The sequence below is a fragment of the Asparagus officinalis genome, chromosome 4 (genome assembly GCF_001876935.1).
Source record: "Asparagus officinalis chromosome 4, Aspof.V1, whole genome shotgun sequence".
In the NCBI taxonomy this organism is placed as follows: Eukaryota; Viridiplantae; Streptophyta; class Magnoliopsida; order Asparagales; family Asparagaceae; genus Asparagus; species Asparagus officinalis.
The window spans coordinates 59,190,150-59,205,693 of record NC_033797.1 but is presented as its reverse complement, the minus strand read 5'-3'; the positions used below and the strand labels follow the sequence as shown (position 1 = coordinate 59,205,693).

At 40.9% G+C, this 15,544-nt stretch overlaps 1 protein-coding gene and 1 non-coding gene across 6 annotated transcripts in view; both read right to left on the bottom strand.

Annotated features, from left to right (window-relative positions):
* On the bottom strand, nucleotides 432–502 carry TRNAG-GCC. The gene has a single exon. It is a non-coding gene; the product is annotated as a tRNA-Gly (tRNA).
* LOC109837532 (methyltransferase-like protein 6) overlaps nucleotides 1,896–15,544 on the bottom strand; it is a 38,348-nt gene continuing 24,699 nt past the window's right edge. The window contains exon 8 of one of the 5 annotated variants that reach the window (XM_020405817.1): nucleotides 1,896–2,387. The gene's annotated coding sequence lies outside the window, so the exon portion shown is untranslated. Of the gene's footprint in view, nucleotides 2,388–2,729; nucleotides 3,122–4,674; nucleotides 4,995–9,093; nucleotides 10,304–12,676; nucleotides 14,112–15,544 lie in introns of those variants that run through there. The other 4 variants (XM_020405821.1, XM_020405822.1, XM_020405819.1 and 1 more) reach the window with 4 other exon arrangements.

Genomic DNA, 15,544 nt, shown 5'->3' with positions numbered 1-15,544 from the left:
TATTCTGTCTTGAACTAACCCTGATCAATGATTAACAAGTTAATTGTCGTAGTAATTAATAGGTTGACTGTGGATAGTTGACGAGGACAAAAATAACGAGGATAATCAACAATGATCTCGAGAGAGGAGAGGAGAGGAAACCCCAACGATTTCAAGAATGAATAATAGTTTATATGCAGAGGAAAAAGGAAGAGAGAAGCGAGGACAAGGGGTTTTGAAAATTTGGAGGGGGGAAGCAAGCAACACGTGGATTAAATAAACTGGAGTGCGATATCGCCCGAGAAATGCGGGGGACAAAGGCGCTTGTCTGCCTGCACCAGCATATGCAGTACAAAGCTAAAGGCGAATATGATTAGATAAAAATAATTTCGACAGTATCCTAAGTTGATATTTTCTGATTTTAGTTTTTTTTTTAAAAAAATACAAATGAATGCACCAGCCGGGAATCGAACCCGGGTCTGTACCGTGGCAGGGTACTATTCTACCACTAGACCACTGGTGCGCGCTGAGCGTCCGCTTCTTAAAGCATGAAAATTAAAAATTTGTAATAGAATGACATCATTTTTTATAGGCATCGCGTTTCCTCAATTGGAGAGTTCCTACATAAAAACATAGCCATAGAAGGAACATCTTCAGCCAAAAAAAAAAAAAAAATCACCAAACTTTCACATTTTACTTGTTGAACATCTCAAACTTTATATGCTCCTCGAACATATGCAACTTTAGATTATGAGAAGAAACCGCATCATTCGTCAGTCACAGGCTTCAAATTAATGCCACCAGCTGATCGAAGACATTATAGCATGGTCAATGCAACTAGAGTGCCCATTTCAATCGCCAACATTCTGTATATAAAACTTGCGTGACAAAATACACATCACCCAATTAATTATCTGCATTCTTAATGTAAGAACAAAGTATCTCTTTACGAAGTTGACCCACAGCAAAACTCTTGGCTCTTGTCCTCCACCTAAAGACAAAAGAGGCCGGGGTCAGTGAGATTGCCGGCCCAAGAGCGTGGGGTTCCCGTTGCTCCATTAGACACCTTTTCCATTTTTGAGCTTCACAGTACTTCCCTTCGTTTAGTACGTTACCATTTTTAAACCGGGAGGGGGGGTGTGAACTTCGATTGATGCTCTATATTTTTATATATTATTGGTGGACCATGCTCTATGAATCATACCAATCCATTCTTTTGATAAAGGTGTGGGTGAGAGGGTAGCTCAGATGTCATGTCTGTTCTCTACTAGCAAGCACACGGTATGCTGAATACTTGGAAAAAGAAAGCAGGAGTTTTATGTGAGAGAAGGGTGAAGGTGTTAGCTTGACTCGGTCATTGATGACCAAATCAACCACGGTTTCTCTGTTGAGCGAATGGTGGAGAACGTGAATCGTGGGTGGTTGAGAAAATCTCTCATGGGAGCGGATCTAAGAGGTAGAGATGATGGGTTTAGCCCCTATATAAGGAGGACCATTCTCCTTGAGAAAACACAACGAAAACAAGAGAAAACCCACTTACCCATTACCGGAGCCCCTCGGAAATATCAGCTCTTCTTTCTCTTCTCTTCTCAGAGTTCCATCAGAAGGGCCACCCATAGGTCGTAACTGAGCAAGTCCTTCAGTAGATGAGGAGCCGTTTGTTCCCGTGTATTCTTACAGGAATTCATGGATTTGTGAGTTCCTACTGCCAAGTCAAAATCCGCGACTTAAAAATTTAATGCTTGTTTTCACAAGAAGAAGGTTGGAAAGGAGCGGGATTCGCTGCTAGATCAGCAAAATGTCATCGCGAAAACCCTCTCGTCTTACAAGGATTCTGGGGGGAGAGCAAAATGTGAACCCCAAGTCCAGACTTGCATGTAACTTTCCATGTAAACAAACAAAAGTATACGGTAACATAATTCCAAACTCCCCTTGTAACAGCCACTAAATCAATGCAGGTACTCTCGTTCATGCATTACAACAACGGTTCAGAGCCAGAGCTGGCTTTTGATGAAGCATGATAGTATTTAGACAATTTATTAATCCACACATTTGGAACACTTCCGTTCGTAAGGCCAAAGATAACGCCCTTGTAACAACAAACGCTGCCAACAATTTCAGTTTAGTAATAACGTATGGTATGACCATCGCAAAGCAAAGAGCCAAACGTTTACTTTCTCCATGGTGTAACCAATTTATTGACACCATAACTTATAACTGTTCCCGGCCCTCATGTAACCACATATTTCATACATGTAGCGAATCGCGCAGAGACCCTTTATCATTTTGGGTCAATCAGTCTTTGTGTTTCTCCGCTCTTCACGAGTGCGACTTCCACCAAGTGTAGCATCTTTAATTTCTTCAGCCAGAATGATCAGTACAAATGGCTCTCACGGCAGGTCATTCCCCTGTCAAAAATATGAAAAGAAACTGCCTTCAGCATCAAAACAGGTATAGACCAATTTAATTTCAAAAGTAGGCCGCATATTATATCATTTGCATCATAAGTTTGTCACCCATTACAAAAGAAAATTTCTGAAGAGATGGGACCTCAAGGATCCTCAACATTCATCTTTTGGGTATATCCAGAGAATCGCGAACAGAAACTTTCATACATAAATTAGGAAACAGAAATAATTGCAATGACATCTGGGTCCCAGTGCCCATGATCTTCAGAATGAGGAGGAATCAGAAACCAGAATAATGACATGATGTGATAGTTGATTGACCCTCATATCAAATAATGCTATCAAATCAAAACATGCAACTGTTACAAGTGCAATCTTTCAAAACATGTAAACTAGAAAGGTATGCAGCTTTGGGGAGGGGCTGATTTACCATGATGGTAATATGTTAGCACCTATCTATATGTCCATAAATGCTGCCAATCAATGGCCAAAAAGAAATAAACTAAAAAGCTAACGAGCCCACTAAGTAAATTCTGCACCCTAAGAAAGAAAGTCAGACATGAAAGCGGCTTCTTGCGGCTTCGATCAGATGCAGAAAAGACCTCACTGCAACTTCTTGTCTTTAGCTGAGTTGGCTCCTTATTTTCCGTTTAAAAATCCAACCGTGTTGAGACCGCCGAGGTGTAGAGCATTTATGCGGGGTCGTCTAGGAGATGCTCTCAAGTGACCAGCACCTGAAGAAGCAGGCTTGAATTTATACAAATCCTCCTCAGAATGTATGCAGACTTGAGTTAAGCATTTCACCGACAAAGACAAATATACTATAAACAGGAGAGATAGATACCCTTCCCTTCACTTATTTCCTGCATTTACATACTCCCAACTTATGGAATCATAGTTTAGTTCATAGTGACTTACTTGGAATAGAAATACTTCGATGCCTACTATTGGAAGAAAAAAAAATAACCGTGATGCGAAACAGTGTGATGCAGGTATGAAGGTTAATGACAACAATGCTTCGCCAAATCAGCGATCGATCTAGGCAGGAAGTTCAAGAATAAAGTGTAGCTTTCGATGGATTTTAAGCAAAAGTTGCAATGTACTAAGTTCAAATCTTTTGTAAATGATCCAGAAAATAAATGTAATGATTCCTTCTCTCAATATAGTTCAAATTGTAATATTTAGATAAGTAAAAGTACTTAGCAACAGATTCGCTCGCTCACTTAATCAAACTGAATACAGCACAAATACGATTGATAATAATATTGATAGCAACATGCAAGCAAAAGCAGTTCCGTAAATAATTGGGCGAAAGAAAGTTGAACCTTCGTCGGGTTGAACTGGTTCGACGAGAGGCTCCTCTGGTGGTGGTTCGTACACGTCAAAAATGAGGGGAGGAAGTTCTCCACCAAGGGCGGCGTAATTCGGATGGAGCGGTGTATCTGGATGAAAACGCCGATGCCACGAACTGATTCCCAAGCTACTCTCTACGCTGTCAACAATCTGATGAGTCACACGCTCAACGTACTCGGACACGCTCTCGAATGACTGATAATCAAACCACGGGGAAAGCTGTAAATCTGCGATGCCGGTCTCTGGATCTAGCACGATTCCGTCATCAGCATCAGGATCTGCCATACACCATCAATTGTAAAATCAGGGATCAAGTGGGTTGAATCTGACTCAACTAGCTTCAACAACTCCGGACTGGGTCAAGTGGGTCTGGTCCACACTTGACTCAAATCAAATGGGTCGGTTGAGTGAATAGGGGCTCTGCTTTAAATCACTCAAGCCCAAATATTCTTCAACGGGATCTGGATCTGAGGCCAACACGAGCGCGAGGAGGGCAGTGACGTTCTCGACGAATGAGGACGGCGCTTGAGTCGGGATGGACGGCGCTCGGGTCGGAGTGAGCGGCGGTCCAGGCGGCGGTGCTGACTGGGCGGGACTGGACGAGGAGCTCTCGGAAGGGGGAGGGGGGGCGTCGGTTCGGTGGGCTTCAACTGAGAAGAGGGAGGTGGAGTGGGTTCTGACTGTTCTGGAGGAGGAAGAAGATGATGAACAGTGCAAACTTAGATTTCTTTTGTTTTTTTTTTCTTCGTGAGGAAGAGGAGTTACGGCTGATGACAAGAAACTAATCACGCTTAGGTTTCACACCCAGATTAAGCAAATCAATTTCATTCGTCTTCAATTATCTTTCTCTGATTACAAGAGTTTCTTAAGTAGGAATTACAGTTCTTGGAATATCTCCTAAATCCCTCAAATCACTCTCTTAACCAATTCCAATCAATCAATTGATTAACTACCAAATAAAAATCAAAATTCGAAATTCAAAATTCAAAATTCAAACTAATTATTACAACTTGAAATCAAAACCATAGTGCTGAAATATTGCGCCTCCTGCGCTGATAAACCCGGCGAAAATCTCGTGTATGAGTCCGGATGTCCCCATCATTCTCCCCGGGTGGGAGAGAACTCGACCCTGTCGAGTGTAAATCAGAGCTGCTGTCATACTGCTCAAGAAGATCTGGATCCAGTCTCTGCAAGTCATCCCTATCGAGCCAGGTGTCATCTGACTCAGGTCGTCCTTTCCAACGTACCAAATACCTGCGGATACCACCATTGCTAGTAGAAACAATGTTATCATCAATAATAGTATCAATGTCATGTGCTGTATAAGTGGGTGATATCTGGGGAAGTGGAGGTAAAGGGGAGCTCTCAGAAATAGGCTCAGGGGTAGGCTCATCAACCAGTGGGTTGTCAGGGTTAAAATGTGGGCCTTTGTACTCTACTAAATCCTCAACATTAAAGTCGAACCAATATTGAAACCTTCGGGAAGGTCGAGAACATAAGCATTCTCATTAATTTTCTTGAGAATTTTAAAAGGTCCTGCACTTCGCGCATGCAACTTTTTAACAGCTCCCGGAGGAAACCGTTCCGGGCGTATCCGAACCATCACGTAATCACCAACATTAAATTCTTTAAACTTTCTTCTTAGATCTGCTTGCATTTTATAGTTAGCATTGCTGTCATTGATCTTCTTACTGATGTCTTTATGCAAGTCATGAATGCGAGATGCAAATGCAGATGCTGACTCAGATACTCTATGATGTGCAGACACGGGGACAAGATCTATAGGCTGTCTAGGTTTGTAACCATACACGACTTCAGCTGGACTGACACCTGTAGACCTATTAACAGAGTTATTATAAGCAAATTCAGCAGTAGGCAAATGTTGATCCCAACTCCTAAGATTCTCACCAACTAGCGATCTCAAAAGGTTACCTAAGCTCCGATTGACTACCTCAGTTTGACCGTCAGTCTGGGGATGAAAGGCCGTAGAGAATTGAAGTTTAGTTCCCATTTTGTGCCAAAGGGTTTTCCAGAAATAACTTGTAAATTTAACATCCCTATCTGACACGATTGTTTTCGGAAGCCCGTGCAGTTTAACAACTTCGTTGAAGTATAGCTTGGCCACATGAGAAGCGTCGGAAGTTTTGAAACATGGTATGAAGTGGGCCATTTTGGAGAAGCGGTCCACAACAACAAAGATAGAATCGTGTTTTCTAATCGTTTTCGGGAGTCCTAACACGAAATCCATACTAACATCCTGCCATGGACAATTTGGCACAGGGAGAGGAGTGTACAAACCAGTGTTCTGTTTACGTTGTTTTGCCAATTGGCAGATGTGACATCTACTCACTAGTCTAACAACGTCTCGTTTCATACTTGGCCAATAGAAGCGACTTTCCACTGCCTCGACAGTCTTGTTATTTCCAAAATGTCCTGCAAGGCCTCCAGCGTGTAATTCCCAAATTAAGAATTCTCTCAGGGAGGTGTCGGGAATACACAACTTGCGAAAATGGAAAAGATATCCATCCTTTAGGAGAAAACCATCAATTTCACGGATCACTCCATCATTCAGCAAAGTATAAACTTCGCTAAAATCAGGGCACGATTCATATTGGTCTTTGACTTTCTCAAAACCAATAACTTCTGCACTCAAAGTGGAGAGGAGGTGCATGCGACGACTGAGTGCGTCGGCGGCTTTATTTTCTACTCCCGCTTTATGTTTGATCGTGTAGGTATAATCCTGGAGGAACTCAACCCATCGACCATGTCTAGCGTTCAACTTCTTTTGGGAGTGAATATATCGAAGAGCTTCGTGGTCAGAATATATGACGAATTCTTGTGGGAGCAGATAGTGACGCCAGTGTCGAAGAGATTGTATCACCGCATAGAACTCTTTATCATAAGTGGAATAACGTTGCCTAGTGTCATTAAGCTTCTCACTGAAGTAAGCAACGGGATGTCCTTCTTGAGATAGGACTCCACCTATTCCAATACCAGAGGCATCACACGCAATTTCGAAGACTTTAGAAAAATCGGGCAGGCGCATAACAGGAGCCTGCAACATCCTTTGCTTGATCTCTTCAAATGCCTTGGTAGCAGCTTTTGACCACTCGAACTCACCTTTCTTCAAGCAATCGGTAATAGGGGCCATGATGGTACTGAAACCCTTGATAAACCGACGATAAAAAGTAGCGAGTCCGTGAAAACTTCGAACATCTCTAATGCTCTTGGGTTCGGGCCATTCTTTGATAGCTCTGACTTTCTCAGGGTCAGCGGATACTCCTTCAGACGAGACCACGAATCCTAGAAAAATGACTTGCTGTGTAAGAAAAGTACATTTCTTAGGATTAGCATAAAGTTGTTCTTTTCTTAACACGGCACAGACTTGACGCAGATGGTCCACATGCTGCTCACGAGAGTTACTGTAAATAAGGATGTCGTCGAAGTACACAACCAAAAATTTTCCCGTGAAGGGGCGGAGTACTTGAGTCATCACTCTCATAAAAGTGCTCGGAGCGTTAGTCAACCCAAAGGGCATGACCATCCATTCGTACAATCCATCTTTCGTCTTGAAAGCGGTTTTCCATTCGTCACCGGGACGGATGCGAATCTGATGGTAGCCACTCTTAAGATCAATCTTAGAGAAGATGGTGGCTCCAGACATTAAGTCAAGCATGTCATCCAACCGGGGAATGGGGAAACGGTATTTCACCGTAATCTTGTTAATCGCACGGCTATCCACACACATACGCCATGTACCATCTTTCTTGGGCGTCAGTAATGCGGGAACCGCACAAGGACTCATGCTTTCTTTCAGAAATCCCTTCTTCAACAATTCATCAACTTGCCTTTTCAACTCTGCATGCTCATTAGGGTTCATCCGATAGTGAGGCAAATTGGGAAGGGATGCTTCCGGGACTAAATCAATTGCGTGTTGGATATCACGCATCGGGGGTAATTGGTCCGGGATGTCTTCAGGGAAGACGTCAGAAAATTCGTCCAACACAGTAGCGACTTCTGGGGGAACCACGTTGGAAATATTCTTCGGAGCTTCTCTAGCGACGAGGGCGAAAATAGGAGCTCCGTTGGCTAGCTCGCGATCAATCTCTTTAGCTCCAATCAGGTTAACGCCTTGGGAAGACTTGTTTGGATCGGGCTTCTTGTCACTTCCTTTCGGCTGAACGGGAAGGATCTTGACCTTTTTTCCGTCATGCTCAAACAATAGCATGTTGGATCGCCCGAAAATATGCACATCGTTATCGAATAACCAAGGCCTTCCAAGAATAACCTGACCCACATCCATTTTCAGAACATCGCACCAAACTTTGTCCTTATAAATGGCAAATTGAAGAGGGACTAGGCATCTCTCTTGGACATTGAGGGCGGTGTCGTTAATCCATGATACCTTGTATGGATTAGGATGGGGTACAACCTTGAGACCGAGCTTAGCGATCACAGCTGAGGAGACCGCGTTAATGCAACTTCCACTGTCCACGATCACTTTACAATTTTTATCACCAATCTTTGTGAACGTATAAAAAATGGAAGTACGTCTCCAATCATCAACAGCCTTGGGTTGAGAGATGGCGCATCTGACAACTGATACGGTAGGAGTTTCAATTTGTCTAAGACAACTCAAGATAGTATCATCTGCGTCATCCTCGAAATCATCGGTATCATCGTCAACTTGATGGACAAACTCATCACTATCAGGTTCAGGTTCATATTCGTATTGTCCATCGATGATAGCCACCTTGTGACGGGTCGGACAGTTCGCAGAAACATGTCCATACCCTTGGCATTTGTAGCACTTGACATGGGCGCCAATCTTAGAGAAATCTCTCTCCGGTTCCTTGCCTTTGGAATCGACTTTAGACTGGGAAGAACTAGGGTTAGATCGACTCGGAGGATGACTAGAAGTAGTGGCACGAGAAGGTTGGGAAGAATGATTTCTAAAATCCTGACTCCTATAAGATTGATGGGATTTTGATTCGTCTAGATCCTGAACTAACGCATAAGCCTTTTCAAGGGTATCTACTCCTTGAGCAAAGAGTTCGGTTTGCAGATCATTTCTCAATCCAGCTCTAAACTTCGACAAGACTTTCATTAGCGCCTCTTGTTCCAATAGTGTTGCATCGAGTGAACAGTTCGTCAAATTGTGCAACGTAATCTTTTGCGGATTTGGTGCCTTGAGTGAGACGATGCCACTTATCTAGCAATCGATGATAAAATGATGGCGGAAGGTATTTCTGTTTAAGTTCGTTGGTCATTTCTCGCCAAGTAGTAATTGGTAACTCGCCTCTAGTTTCATAGCGGCGAACTTAACCTTTCGGGGTTCCGTCAGGACGTACCAATCAAAATAACGATCCATGCTCTTCAGCCAGTCCAAGAAAGCTTGTGGGTCGAGCTTGCCGTCAAAGGTTGGGGCGTTGATCTTAATACTCCTCAGGTATTGCGCATCCGGATCAGGTACCGGTTGATGTGGGGGCCGCTGAACGAAGTTTCCATAGCCTTGACCTTGCAGCGGTGGGGCGATATGCTGATAACCTAGATCTGGCGGCGGTGGAGTTGCAACACGAGCTTCTTCGAGCCTAGCAAACTTTTCGTTGGTTTCATTTCGGAGATTCGTTAAACCCTGGACTACGGCACCTAATTGTCCTGCTAGTTCATCGAGTTTCTTATAGAGTTCGGGATCATTACTACCTGACATACTGGACTCACTAGTCGACTCACTTGACTCTCCTAAGCGATAGGGTAGACCGGTACGAGTGGGCATGCACTAACAAATAAATGCGATGAAATGGGTGGGTGCACAAAAATTAAATGAAATGACTATTTTTTTTTAAATAATAAAGACTCACAAATTCCCTAACCTAGAACCAGGTGCTCTGATACCAAAAATGATGCGAAACAGTGTGATGCAGGTATGAAGGTTAATGACAACAATGCTTCGCCAAATCAGCGATCGATCTAGGCAGGAAGTTCAAGAATAAAGTGTAGCTTTCGATGGATTTTAAGCAAAAGTTGCAATGTACTAAGTTCAAATCTTTTGTAAATGATCCAGAAAATAAATGTAATGATTCGTTCTTTCAATATAGTTCAAATTGTAATATTTAGATAAGTAAAAGTACTTAGCAACAGATTCGCTCGCTCACTTAATCAAACTGAATACAGCACAAATACGATTGATAATAATATTGATAGCAACATGCAAGCAAAAGCAGTTCCGTAAATAATTGGGCGAAAGAAAGTTAAACCTTCGTCGGGTTGAACTGGCTCGACGAGAGGCTCCTCTGGTGGTGGTTCGTACACGCCAAAAATGAGGGGAGGAAGTTCTCTACCAAGGGCGGCGTAATTCGGATGGAGCGGTGTATCTGGATGAAAACGCCGATGCCACGAACTGATTCCCAAGCTACTCTCTACGCTGTCAACGATCTGATGAGTCACACGCTCAACGTACTCGGGCACGCTCTCGAATGACTGATAATCAAACCACGGGGAAAGCTGTAAATCTGCGATGCCGGTCTCTGGATCTAGCACGATTCCGTCATCAGCATCAGGATCTGCCATACACCATCAATTGTAAAATCAGGGATCAAATGGTTGAATCTGACTCAACTAGCTTCAACAACTCCGGATTGGGTCAAGTGGGTCTGGTCCACACTTGACTGGATCGGTTAAATAAGTAGGGAGCACAGATCCACACTTTCTTCAACAGGGTCTCAATCTGAAGGAACGACACGGACCAGAGAGGGAGGTGGCGGTGTCGACCTAGGCGGCACTCGGGTCGGGGCTGTGGCGTTCGAGTCGGGACGGCGGCGCTCGGGTTGGAGTGGGCGGCGTTCGAGGCGGATCTGGATGGAGGGCGCTCGGTTTCGGTGGGCTTCAACTGAGAAGAGGGAGGTGGAGTGGGTTCTGACTGTTCTGGAGGAGGAAGAAGATGATGAACAGTGCAAACTTAGATTTCTTTTGTTTTTTTTTTCTTCGTGAGGAAGAGGAGTTACGGCTGATGACAAGAAACTAATCACGCTTAGGTTTCACACCCAGATTAAGCAAATCAATTTCATTCATCTTCAATTATCTTTCTCTGATTACAAGAGTTTGTTAAGTAGGAATTACAGTTCTTGGAATATCTCCTAAATCCCTCAAATCACTCTCTTAACCAATTCCAATCAATCAGTTGATTAACTACCAAATAAAAATCAAAATTCGAAATTCAAAATTCAAAATTCAAACTAATTATTACAACTTTGATTAACTACCAAATAAAAATCAAAATTCGAAATTCAAAATTCAAAATTCAAACTAATTATTACAACTTGAAATCAAAACCATAGTGCTGAAATATTCTAATTATTACAACTTGAAATCAAAACCATAGTGCTGAAATATTGCGCCTCCTGCGCTGATAAACCCGGTGAAAATCTCGTGTATGAGTCCGGATGTCCCCATCAAACCGTCTCCTAGATGTTGGGCCGAGTTTCTTTATACGAAAGAAAAATGAAAAATAAGGAGCAAAGGACACCCTTAACCCTTTGCTTATGCCTTTCTGCCTGCATTTACCTTTATCTTACAGAATTTTTTTTAGTGAACACTGCACAACTATTCGTCTGAGATTTAAAAAAAAAGTGTTTCTGATTTACAATGTTGCACAAGTAAAACTACAAATGCTTCATCCCAAAATTTTGAAGTTGACTACATGATATCGTTCTCTTATCCAAATCTGCTGAAGGACCGCTTCTTGTAAGTCAATCTCATTATTCATTAGTGACTAAAATAATATACTTACTCCTATTCATGGAGAGTCTTGTGCTATTATATAATGAGGGAGTGTTTCAGTCACGAGGTCCATGCCTTCTAGGTTTGTCTGTATATTTTAATTCCCCCATTAGCTTTACAACCTCCGACAAGGATCTTACCACATCAGCTGAGTTAATTTTGTCCAAGTGGATTCATTTTGGTATTAGTCTTAAAGCTCCTTTGATAGAATCCTACCCCTCTTTCAATTTGGAATTTATTAACTCAACTACATATGCACAAACTATCCGAAGACATTCACACTCGTCTTATGCAGCTACGTGTCACTATTTGTAGTATTCCCACTTACAACTAATTGCTTAAGCTAGAATGACACCACTGATATATAATATTGTCGCTTTCACATTTCTTAAAGGATAAACTCATTTCTTTTCACAATTCTACTCATCAATCTTAAATTCGTCATTTAGACTATTCTTACAACACTTGATCATCATCTTCATCATAATCATCAAAACCTAGATAATAACAGCAGTAATAATGCCTAGGATTTATTCAGAGTTGAATACATGGATCCTTTCTCACCATTCCATCTTACTAGGGGTCACCTCTTATCTTAATTCAGATGATAAGCTCTAGATAATGATTTTCTGTAATGATGTCAGGAATAATGAAGACAAATCATTGAATATGAAATCTCTGTGCTGCAAGCCATCTACTCTTCTATACTTATAGGAGGGTCTAAAGAATTACTATTTATTCATAGTAAATATTACAGTAATTACTGTAGTATGACCAATAAATCAACCGCAGCAGTAAAATACTATACAGTGAACAGTAAAGTAAATCGACTAATCAGCCTGCTAGCTACATTAAACACTGTAGCGTGAACTGTAATCGACCCAGCCGCAGTTCTTACTGTACTGTAAAGCAGTGCTTACTGTACTGTAAAGCAGTGCTTACTAGTGCTTACTGTAATGTAAAGCAGTGCTTACTGTACTGTGAACAGTAACTCAAATCTGACACAGCTTTTGAAGTTACTGTTTATACTATAGTATTTTCCTGTATCATAAACAGTAAATTAAATCAAATGTATTAAAACTTAGATCAGCCTCTTAAGTATAAAAGAATAGATATGGTTTCTAAATCAAATGTATTAAAACTTGGATCCTCCTTTTAGGTATAGATGAGTAGATATGATTTCTAATTTTAAGTATACAATAACTAAATTAAATGAATTAAAACTTAGAGGGAGGTAAGTTCAAAATGCAATACTTAAAAAAATAGAGGGTCATGCTTTGCACGGGGTGCACACTAGTAAGGCTTGAATCAAGAATCTTGTTTTCCAAGATAATCTGGAGATTCTCCCCTGAGGATTTAACTCATTCAAATGAATATCTCCCTTTTTTCTTCCTTCCAATAAAATCCACCCCTTCAAATTCCCTCCATAATAATTCTTTCTGAAAATGATGTGTATGCTCGAAAAGCACAGCAAATTTGTGTTCCTGCGCTCTAGTTACCACACTGAAATGTATGTTAAAAGAAACCAAATGAAAATTTACATTTATGATTAACATACTTCGTTCATGTGAGTATCCGGACTCCTAAGTCCTAAGCAAAGGCATATTTCAAGTTAAAGATTACGCAATATATTCCAGAAAACTACCCAACCTGTGGCTTTAGAAATAAACTGCAATCAACAATTTGCTGAAATTATGTTAGCCCCTGAAGGGTCTCAATGATATAGATGTTGGGAACCACAAGTACACCACAACACTTACAAGATGGAATATCTCAGGTTCCAATTAAAGTATGGCACTGATTTACTGTGAACTTTTGTCAATGCATTAGTCATTTCATCCGGTAACCATATTGAAGGTTCACTCTCGGCTCCAAGATATTTTATAAGCTCATATTATCAGCTAAACCTGGGTACTTAACACCATAAATATATTAGCTATCCTTCGATCTGCAAAAGAGTTAAGGGTGGATATACTCAATCATAATGGTCTGAGAGTTAGCTTGGGGGAATGGCACTACCAATGGCAGATCCAGGTTTTATGGAGGTGGTGTCACCACATAATAAATAATTAAAAAACTGTACAATTGTACCTGAGGGGTTTACATATTTTGAAAAAAAGAATACAAAATCACGTCATTGATAACACTAGCAGATACATCCTTAGCAACATTATCAAATAGAGAAGCATGTAGTAACTTCAGCCCATTGATAATATATATATGCCAAGGGAGCTCAACTTCTTATGCATACTAGGGGAAGAAAATATTGACAATATACCTTACCTATGATGAGAAGATTTAAGTTATTCCAAAAAACGTCACCAGCATGAGCTAACAACCTTGTCAGTTAGTTCAGGATATGGGCCCGCTGAACATGTGTTATTGTGGTTTTTGTTGAATGTCACGTCTCTGGGCTTAAGCCAGGTGAACGGACATGGTTTCCTCAAATGGGGATTGAGGCATATTGAAAGCTGTAAAACGTATAAGGAACCCTTGGGGAAGTTGCATCACAATTCACAAGACACCCCTTAGGGAAGTTGCGTCACAAGACACCACTTCCATAGGGTAGCTCCACCCCTCTGCCCCCTGGCACTACAATTATATTATGGAATTATGCAGCTATATACAAGAATAAAGGAGTATAGAATTTGTTAAACCATCATGTATTAAACTCATGAGCCACAATAGGAAACTTCAGGAAAGAATAATTGAAAGATTAAGGAATGAAACAAGTGTATCTCAGAATCAACATAGCTTGACGCTAGCTAGGTCAACTATTGAAACTATTTATGTATTAAGACAATTAATGGAGTGTTACAAAAAGAAAAGAAAGGATCTACATATGGTTACTGATGATCAACAGAAAGCTTTGAAAAGTGCCAAGAGTGATAATGTGGTGGGGGTCTTCAAAAAGAAATAGCAGGTGTATCAATTAATAAGAGAATGACGGGTCAACAACTAGGGTGAAAGCAACCAAATTAGAGAAAACAATGTCCTATTACAATAGGTTGCATCCCAGAGCGGTTTAAAACTCTTTATCTTTTGGCATTGCTTATGGACGAGTTAATTAAAAATTCAAGAAAAAGACTCATAAATGTCTTTAGCTGCTGATAACATAATATTAGTTGATGAGACCAGATAAGTGATAGAACAAAATGTTTAGAATTAGTAGAAAAAAAGCATAATAAAAGAAATTTAATTTTTGCAAACTGTGAAAAGGAATGAGGGTATATTATGTGTTAGTAGTAAAGAAATACCTGGCATTAGTTATCACAGTGTCTAAGATCAGCAAATCGCGGAATGACATAGCTCATAGAATCAAATCAGGGTGGTTAAAGTGAAGGAATGCTTCAGGAGTCTTATGTGATTGAGATATAATATATGAAATTTGATGGAAAATTCTACAGGATAATTATAATACAAATAATGCTTTATAGTCTAAAATATTAGGAAATTAAGAAACATGTGCAAAAAATAATTGGCAAAAATGAGCATGTTTGATGGATGTGTGGAAATACACTAGGAGATAATATAAGAAATTAATGGAAATTAGATACTGCTCCAATTGAGGATAAAATGAGAAAGAACGGGTTAAGGTGTAGGCGTAAAAAAATGCATATAGGTTCCTACACACAGCTCGGGACGAAATGCAGCGTCATCATCCAAGTCAGGAAAGGATTATCTGGCCCCGTGAAAGCTAGCAAATATACAAAGTGAGTCATTGGAGTGTACAAGTCATCGGAATGACGAAATACACAATACAAGTTCGGAAAAGTCAGAAAGAGTCGAACACCTCAAAGTGGACCGTAAAATGAAGAGGCATTTAGAACATGCTACAATTTGAATCTGAAAAAGTTTAAAACATAAAAGTTGTAGATCTCTTCATTAGCTTTCCAACGCATCTTGAATCAGCTTAATCGGAGGTCGTACGAAAAAGTTAAGGTCAAAATACCGAAGATGTCTCAAACCCGACCCGCGCTACAGTCCGACCGGCTACAGTTCCGACCCGCTACTGTCTGACCTGC